A 10,306-nucleotide genomic window follows, 5' to 3' on the forward strand; every position below is an offset into this window, starting at 1 on the left:
AAAAACTAATATGATCATGTAATTAAAGATGGTATCAGAAGGTGCAACAAGAGAACTTAATTAACAAAGCAGAGGCAAGCTCCATTCTGGAATTTATGAGTTCCTTCACTTGACAACTTAGAGGTTGTTTCAATGTAGCCTTTGCACATTGTTTGAGAATTTAAATAAAAGAAACTGATAATACACATATACCTATCATATGACAAATTCTGTTAGCAGCATAGAATCAGAAACTTCAGATCAGCCTCCAGTACTTAAGATAATAAACAACAATAAGGGAGACTATGGCTTTCTTCACAAATTCTGATAGAAATCAGTGATGTAAGACTCTCCAGATGCATGCAAAGTTCTAGGATGTTACCACACACAGGCAACCCAAAGCTATTTAACCCACTACCCTCCCTTCTCCTCTAATCTGTTTTAATTCTCTGTCTTTCGTAGCCTTTGCAATTTTCTGTCTTCTTCATCTTTTTTCTTCTTTTCTTCGTGCATCTTTCCTATCCCAGCCTCAGATGCTACTCCACAAACATCAAGACAGGATTCTTTCCCTCACCGCCAGACAGGCCCTACCCTATCTTTTCGCTCCCTAAACAGACTGCTTGGGGGTGGAAGTTCCATACTGGAGTTCAGATTCCTGAAATACTGCCTGCTTCTCTGCAGCTAGGAAAAGACCTCAAGTGAATAGAAATGGTACATACCTTGCCACCCATTCAAAATACACCAAGATGCCAAGAGGTCCAGTGACAGAGCCACTGTTATGTTTCTGTGTCCAGTAGGAAAGCTCACTTTCCACAACAGTGCTATTTAGTTGATGTTTACATAAGAATTTATAGCCATCACTGTGGCACTGAACATTCAAGTCCTGCCCTTGTTAATAGCTTACTGCCTAGGCAGATGACTGCTACAGCCTGCGCTTGGAGAATGGACATCTTTTCCCACACAAGGATATTCTAAGTCCAGCCGCCACATACAAAGAACAGACACAGTCCCGGTGAAAGACGCCTTCAAGACAAGTAGGTGCCCCCTCATCTTCAGCGTAACAACCCCTAAGGTCCTATTTATCCAAGATACTTAAGAGCTTCTTGTTATTTCCAAGTCCCAATTTGGGCACACTCAAATAGCAACACAGTGAATTCTCAGATACACAAGTCACCAAAAACATTTTGATTCAAATTGCATCTTTGTCAGAGTTAGATCAGAAGAGCAAGGGTTTTCAGTGTTGCCAACTCTAGAAATGTCTATGCTACCGATCACAGAAACCTTTTAGGAAGGTCCCTTCAAGCTGATGTTTCATGAATCCTGCCTGGTCCACCGATTGTGTTTGTTATTACAGACACAAACACTACCCTGTTGCTTGGTAAAGATCTTAAGGAGTATGCGACCAACAAACTGTAAAACAGCAAATTCATCTCCAGAATTTATGTCCTATAACTAAAACCTGCACCTAGCAGAATACTGCACATACATACAATACCAACATTAAAGCTGCTTACCTCTTTAATAAGAAATAATCACTAAAAAGATAATTTGTCCTGTGGTGACAAACAACAACATCTCTAATGTTTCACTCTGAATGTTTACTCCTACTTCAGAAAAGTCATCATAAACAGACTATACAGAGAATCAAATGAAGAATAAAAATGGCAAATTTAAATTACTAGTGGAAAACAACTTGCCTGCAGCAAACGTTGACAAGGGCTTAGTTCACTTGCCTCTGGCCCAGCTATTGGATCAGAAATCTGAGAGCAGTTGAAGAATGCAGACATTATCCTCACAGCAGCCCAACTATGGCTTTTTAATCATCTCTAATCTGAAAGTAACAAGACAGCATTGCAGACTGCAATGTGCAACAATATTTCTAAGTTCAAATCAATTCCCCTAAGGAAGCAAATATTTCCAATTTCAAAAGCGTCTTGGGATGCTGGGATTTCCTTACTAATACAAAACACTAATAGACTGTGTAGGCTTCAAAGACTTCAAACTCTGTAATAGTGTTTCAAAAAGCTTTTGACAACTTAAGTGGTCACAGAGTAGATCCTAAAAACAGCATCCCTATTTAAAAAAGGTAACTGAATTGGAAGAGAGACTATCTTGTAAGATACATTTCAATCTAACAGCATGCTGTAGTTACAGCAGTAGCAGACAGACTACATTCATTGTAAGCAGATTTTGTTACTGGATTAGGTTTTCTTGATTTTATTGCATGTGGAACAGTAACTGTAACATCACATCATTCCCTGTGAATTAAATCTCACTCCAATTAAACAAGACAAATAACCCGACCATAATGAGTCCAAAGGTGACAAAGTAAATTAATTAATAAAACACAAATTCATGGAGGAAAAAGTAGAAGTGAACTCAGGGGCCACTAAGAACAAAAGTAACCATTATTTTAATCAGTTCATTATTAAAATTTTACAGTAATTTAGCCTTTTGTCTTTGCTAAATCCTGATGAAGTTATTACTCCACCATTTGATAACCTGACAAGTGTGAATATACCTCTCATGCAGTCTATTCAAAATTCTACTTCCAAAAGTCACTACTCAGTTTAATACTTTGCCATACAGTAACAGAACCTTCTTAGCAGGTAAATCTTTTGTATCTTATCTATCAGTTGCTTAACCCTATCAGAAGGTCAAGTCCACTTACATATGCCTTCTAGAGCTATTTCAGAAAGCCTTAGTGCAACTCGGCCTATTTCCCGGTGAAGAAAAGCAGCAGTCCAGAACTGCACGGGGCAGCTTTAGATGAGATGAGACCCCGTCATTGGACTCACGGGAGGATATCTGCATTCAGTTTTCCTTCAGAAGCCTAGAAACCATCAGCTCTTTTTACAGGACTGAACACCCCAATCAAAAGAAGTATTTATTTTACTGTGAAGTACACTGGAAGAACAGCCTAGCAGAGAATCCCTTGTGGAGCCTTCTCACACTGGAGTGTCTCTTCTCAAAAGTTTCACTTTTGAATTAAAAAAAAAAACTAAACCAGAACAGAAGTTGGCAGGATTGGGATTTCCCAGGCAATGTATAACAAAGACAAAAGATACACAGCCTAATACAGTAATACAGTAAAGAAGGCATAAAACATGCTGCAAGGCTGTGCAATTTATCAAGGTTGTCTTCTGTTGAGACATTAAGATGCCATGCTCAACAATTCGCAAACACAAATGAACCTCTGTTGTCAGATACTACACACCCAAAGCTTTCCACCCTGTCAGTTCAGGTACACAAGAGGCAACAGAGAAACCTCGATGGCCGTGAAAGAAACAGCTTATACCAAAACCTTTTCATGGATCAGTGTAGCATAAAGGGGCTTGAAATTACACCACTTCAAAGAAGCAGAGGAAAATTATATGGTCTTGCTCTTAGCTATGCAAGTCTCTGATAAGTGAATGAGGGAAGGTAGGAGAAAAATGAGTGGCAAATTTTAGCATGCCTCAACTTAGTTTCAACTTAAAAGGGACCTTGTTCAGGATTTGTTTACTTCTGATTGAAAAGAAAGCCTTCTGCATGAATTTGTTGGATTTTCTTTAGGGACTATGATCAGGGAGAGGGTTTAAATCTTATTAACAATACTGTTTCAAAGGAAGACATCAATCCTTTCAAAAAAAAGGATTCATCCTGCTGTGGCAAAGTTTTGCTGCAAAAGCAAAGCCTGTGAAGAACAGCCACGTCCCCAGCCTTAATGATCCTATACAATCACCACAAGGGTGCAGAAGGCTTACAGGTTCTTTACTGGAGAGCAGGTGGACTGTTCTGGGCAACTGAGAAACTGTCAGTGGTTAAAAGTCACTGCATCAAGGAATCCTCATTTTCATTAAGTCCTACTATCCTTCAGAAGATCTACTAGCAAGAAAACTGAAGAAGATTACTAGAGGAACCATTTAAACTACATGAACAATTATCTTCCTTCTTCACTTGTCCTTTGATGTTTCAGTGCTGCAGTCCCAATTTGTCCCATCTTTTGTCCACCTCAAGCAAGCATTTCACATTTAGGCAGCTTTCCTCAATCCAGCTTTTCTACCCAGTATTTGCAAAGATGCTAAGCCTTCCATGTGTAGGTGGGACAAGATATGTTTTACACTGATAAAGCTATCTGCTTAAAAGCCTAACAGAGAACAAGTCACCACAAATTGTAAAGCAATGTAGTTAATCAAAGTATCAATCTGTTCTCATCAAGCACAATTTAATCCAACCTGCTAACATGAAAGTAAGAATGTCTTGTGCCTTGTCCCCACAGAGACTGCCTAACGATCCCTCTCATGAGAGCAACTACACACACATATTTTATAATGAGAAAAAAATCTTCCTGTCCCATCTACAGTCAGCCTGCTTCAGTTAAAAACCACAATTCATCTTTTATCAAATGTCTGGGGAGCCACACTACTCACATATTTATTGTAGATTCACATTAGCTCAGTTGGGCTACCACTAAGCTCTTCATGTGATCTGTATAATCCTATGGTATGATAACATTAGGAGGTCCGGGTTCCAGCACTAAGTAACTACATGGTTTTTCAGACACATGAACAGGCAATTCCCCCACAGCAAGCAAGCAGCAGTGACACCCCAGGGCCCAGCTGACAGCCCCAGCCCAGCAGTGCTACACTGGCATAAACAGGCTTGCTTCAAGGGCAAGTAACAGCATCAACTCCTGGTGGCAGCCTATCCACTGGGACACAGGCTAAGCCACATCCCAAGCCCTCAGAGACTCCTGCTGCATGGGTCAGCCAAAATGAAAGAACAGAGATGCCAGTTAGGTAGTATGGTCCAAAATGCATTGATGGGTTAGGCTAAAATTACACACAGTGTATCTCGGACGGTAAACAGCTACCCAGCAAATACAGTTCATCAAAGGTCACATTACCAAAGTAGAGAAATGGCACTGATTGTTCAAGAAAACAGGAATTAAACAACATAGAAAACTTCACAGAGACCTTGACGTGCTCAGGAAAGGCTCGATTTACCTGTTACACCACAGGGTATCTTCATCTAACACACACATTGTCCCAGGAGGAATGAACTACATAATCATATCCCTAGGTCACAATTCTGAAGATAGACAGAAAAATATGGTTGTTATTCTAATTGTATGACTTGATCCTTTTTATGAGAGATAAGGAATATAATAAACCGGTTTCTCTGTTGTATTTGATGTCCTCACTTTTAACCTAGTACAGAAAGCCAACAATTCAGTAACAATTAGTAGCTCAAAACACAGATAACATTGGTTAAAAACTTAATAATAAAATAGCAGCTAGGGTTCTTAAAATCCAAGATAGATACCTCTCTATTCCCAATAGCATTCTGGCACAGTATGACTGAGGTGCCTAGTCTGCTAGTAGCAGACAGGTGGTGCAAAAGGGATATTAAAACTAAACTTTAAAAAAATGCCTTAAAAATAGCAGTTTAGAAAAGTTCTTTTCTACCTACATACTAAAGAATGCAGATGTCATTGAACTGAAATCAGTTTAAAGGCTTTGCTTTGCTGTTCATTTCCACATCACCACCAAAATTGATGATCGCAGAAAAGACTGCTTCCATAGAAAACCAAGTCACAAAAATGTCCAGGGCCCACAGATCAAAGCATTTGGTGGTGTACTGTGTGAGACAGACATAACAACCACAATAAACCTCAGTTTAAAATTTCGTACTGCAAGTGTGTTTTCACACCACGTTTCAAAGAGAAACAAAACAATCCCAAAGGGCACAGCACATGTCACTGAGTGAAAGAATCTACCTTTCATTACTTCATTTATAGGTGAATTACAAATATCACATGCTATGCCTAGACTAGTAATTTTTTGTCATAATTGAAGTGAATTATTGCTAAAAAACAGTTGTTGCCAAAGTCCTCATCTTTACCGAGGATCTGTAGAGGGTTTATTTCCAAATTCATCACTATCCAGGAGTGGGAGGGAACAACACATCAGAAAGCAGACATTTGACAAAACCTACTTTGTGTTCTGATAATGCTAGTGGAAGAAAGAAATCAAAATGATCCATGCATTCTGTGCATCAATTTTGCTTTCCAAGATAATTCTGACACCTTTGTGACACACAAACCTGGCCCCAACATGCTCATAATTTAGAAAAACCACATGTTTCCTGAAGTTGTGATGTTGGAGTGATGGAACATTTTTTCTTGTTTAGATTGTTTTTGAGAAAGGTAAAACTGTTTCTGAAGCTAAAAGTATAGAATAAATTCATAGGAAATTATTAAGTTGCCTTTCTAGAAAGCCTTCCTGACAGGAAGATGAATGAGACCAGCAAAGCAATAGAAGACTCTATAACCTGAAGATTTAAAACTATTTTCAGAACACTAGCATACAGAACAGGAAATACTACCTTCCCAAGAGAAAGATGGTCTAGAAAAATGTTATCAATATACCTGTAAATATCATATGTAGATTACAGAAAACAAGATTAAGCTATATGTTTTATAATAATTTGTAAGACAATTTTTCAAGTGATTTGTACAACATGTCAAATTACTCATTATAATAAGCACAAGAAGTCCAAGAATAATGTTCTCAAGCCTACAAAGTGACACTACAGATGTGTGTGCTTTCAACACTAATCACAATAAAATGCAAATACACACATATTCTAATATTTCATATATATATGAAATATTCCATGTTTCATGATAAAGAAGCCATAAACTTTTTTTTTAATTTCCACACTGAGTTTATTCTGCAGGTTCTAGATATAGTTCAAACACAAGAATCAGCAGTAAAACACCATTAAGACTATCACGATTATTTGATCAATAAAGAAACAAACCTAACAACAAGCTTCCCATGAGGATTGTTGCCAAGTTTTCACTAAGAGCTTCCATTCTGCAGATGGAATTGCTCTCTTGTTCACATGCACATGATACTTTTCTTTATTTTTCTCTTTAAAACTAAAAGTACCAGAAAAGGACAAAATATTCCACAGAATCAAAACTGTTATGTATAGAATGGTTACTGCATAGTTGCTAACATAATACTTAATCTATAAGGATATTTATTTCTCCTTCCAAAACTTCAGTCACAATACAAAGTTCTCTTTTTCCTAGAAAAAATCAGTTTATAACTCTATCTAAATTTAAGTAGCTATCACACAGTAAAACCCTTTTATACCTCTCAATATGTTCATTATAGTAGATGGACTATAATAATTGACTAGATAACTCGAATCTGTCATTTATCTTCTGTACACAGTTACTGAAACTACTCATTTTAGGGAGAATTATCACCCCAAGCTACTTATCCACCAAGTCAACATTATTTCCTACACTCTGAAATTATAGCATGTTAGTGACATGATGAACTAATGAACAAATGGACTGAGCAAAAGCATATTGTTACAGAGCTTCAGGATAACCGTCTCAGTGCACTGTAGGATGGCAGATGCCTATCACAAATTACTCCTCAAACCTACTCAATTTAATGAGCTACTAAAATCTGAAAGGTTATTTTCTTATCTTGCCCTGTGTACATCTATCGCCTCATACTAGGTAGGGCCTTGTGGCAAAATGTTCTATTTAGTGGATTGATACTTTTAAATATAAATGTATTTTTGTCAGCTTTCTTCCCTACTTTAAAAGAATTAAAAGAAGGATAGGAACAACAGAACACTGTGAACCAATATTGTTTGCATCACACATTTCCAATTTAGCTCGGAGAAAGCTCCAGAAGCTAGTGAACTTCCTTTGTCCTAAATTATGCTCAAGTTTGACAAAGAGGAAAGTACTTGCAAAATTCTTCTTATGATTTTCAATTGTCAAATTTGGGCAAAACCACTGAAGTGTTTAAAATGAGACACAAAAATCATTATATCTTACTGTACACTGAAGAACAAATGGGTGGAAGAATAAAAAGCAGGGGGGAAATGGCAAAATGAACACTCCTTACAAAATCCTACCCTACTCCTCCAGCTCCCCATCCCCAAAGCACAAAATCCCAGGTATTTGTCTCATAGGACACTGCACTGCTCTCCCTCTCCCTTTCTATTCCAACCCAGAGCAGACAAACAGAAGTTGAAGATACATGTTATATTAATTCCTACAACCAAGTCAAGAACCCCAATAAAATAACACATCTGTGAGCACAGTTCAATGAAAAAACAACCTCACCCCCTGCAGTACAGATTTTAATAATATTAGTACAGATTTGCATGTTGGGTGGACTTCGGCAGACTAGAGTCTTCTATATGTAAATTAAATTTTTTGCTTTTAATACATATGGTAATAAATTACATATGTAATATTACCATATTACATATGGTAATAAACAATTGATTGTTGGCATTTTTATGATGTTTAGCGCATAAAAAGCCAGATCAAAGAAAAATCTACATGTTGTTTATATTTCCATTTCTATTTAGTTACATTGCATTTTATACAGGTGGTAGGTGTCTTTCCCTTGAAGCTTCTCCAGCTTTCCTAGGAATAAAATTATTTGTGCCATGTAAACAGTGTTAAGTTGTCCATTATGCAGAGTGCAAATTACTTCTTCATCTCTGATCTCGTAACATAAGGCTAGTCTACTATGAAAATATTTTAAACTCTTACACCACCTAGTCTTCTGCAACTGAAAACTGAGTATCATTATGGCATCTCCCATTCCTGTGAATGCCTTTCCCTGGATAATGAAATATATGAATGCATTGGCCAAAAATGAAACATATATAGTCTATACAACACCTGTCTCGGACATATTGCCACCATGCAAAAACAAAAACTGATAAACAATCAAAGGAACAATTTAAAAAAAAAAAAAGGTTGAGATAATCTGACACTTTGATAACAATTCTGTATAATTTTTTTCAGTCTTGCCTTTGAACCTTTGAGAAAACATGAACAGAAATACATGTGTCTTTCTAGTCCAGAAAGGAATGCAGATAAACTAGCACCCCTCACACCCTGGAGAGTAAAAGAAGGCAAATAACCTAACAAATTGCAAATGAAGACTATTCATCTTACAAAGGGAGTGTTCTGCACAACACAGAGCCTCACAAATATAAAAGGTGGAGCAAATATCAGATTCAAGTAAAATAAAATCAAATTACTATTTAAACTTTTTAAATAGTAATAAACTTGGAATGACCAATACGGAAAGCCTAGTAAATAAGAGTTGGATGTCAGCCCCGGCAGGAATGCCTCTCAGCACAGATAACCAAAAGTCAAACCACAGCCTCTCCCACCGAATTTTGTAACACCTACAGAGGCTTCCCCTGGCGTGGGAAAGCACAGCTTCCACGCATCAACAGGTTGTTCATTCCTGCCTGCACAGTTCTGAAAGTGGGGAGTGTCTGTGTATATCTTGGGGAAACCTGCTGCTTCTCACCTCCACTTCTGTCCTCCCACGTAAGGCTGTCAGAGCTGCAGAAGCTACACTATCCCACAGTCAGATCTGACACCAGTCCTCAGAGATCTCCACAGGAGAAGTGCAAGCTGAAGACACAAGCAGTTCCAAGAAGCATGAGAAAGTCTGTGTATGCACAGGCCTTGAACAGCTGTCAGCTATAACCACAGCATGTTTGGAAGTGAGACCTCCTACTTTATTCCTGAGGACATGATTCTTGACACTGAATTGAAAAATTTGATTCTTTTTCCAGCCTCTGAATTGTAGAAAGCGTATGTCAAACCAATTTTTTGTTTTGATGCATCAGTTATGAAAGTACTCCAGAATATGCAGAACTGTTATATTGTTCACCAGCTATCCCTCTGTTAAAACAAAACTTACAGTATTTCTACTGTCACCACATATACTGCCATCTCCATTCTCTGTTTTATCTTCACCTTGCCCCACAGATAACATTACACTTGCACAGTAATTCATGCCACAGCCACTGCAATCATAAAGTCCTTCCCTGCTGTTTCAGAACTGTTAGGCAGTTCAGACATCCCTGCTGTTCTCAAGCAGACTTTTACTCTTTTACTTTTACATCACCCTCAGTCCTGAGCGTCACGGAATGTCTCAGGAAGCCCTTCAGTGACTTTATGAAGCATTTGCATACAACCAAGTGTCTGTGCTGAAAAAACTGCCTGAAAATAAACTGAGTTTTTAGTAAGTCAGCACAAAACCAAATATATATGACTAATGACAAACTAATGAAGGACAGAAGAAAACCCTGCCCTTGTGAGACCGCACCTCGAATACTGCACCCAGGTCCACAATCCTCAGCACAAGAAAGATGCAGACCTGTTAGGGCAGATCCAGAGGAGGGCCACAAAGATGACCTGAAGGCTGGAGCACCTCTCCTACAAAGACAGGCTGAGAGCGCTAGGGTTGTTCAGCATGGAGAAGGCTCCAGG

Source organism: Coloeus monedula (genome assembly GCF_965178545.1).
Source record: "Coloeus monedula genome assembly, chromosome: 5".
NCBI lineage: Eukaryota > Metazoa > Chordata > Aves > Passeriformes > Corvidae > Coloeus > Coloeus monedula.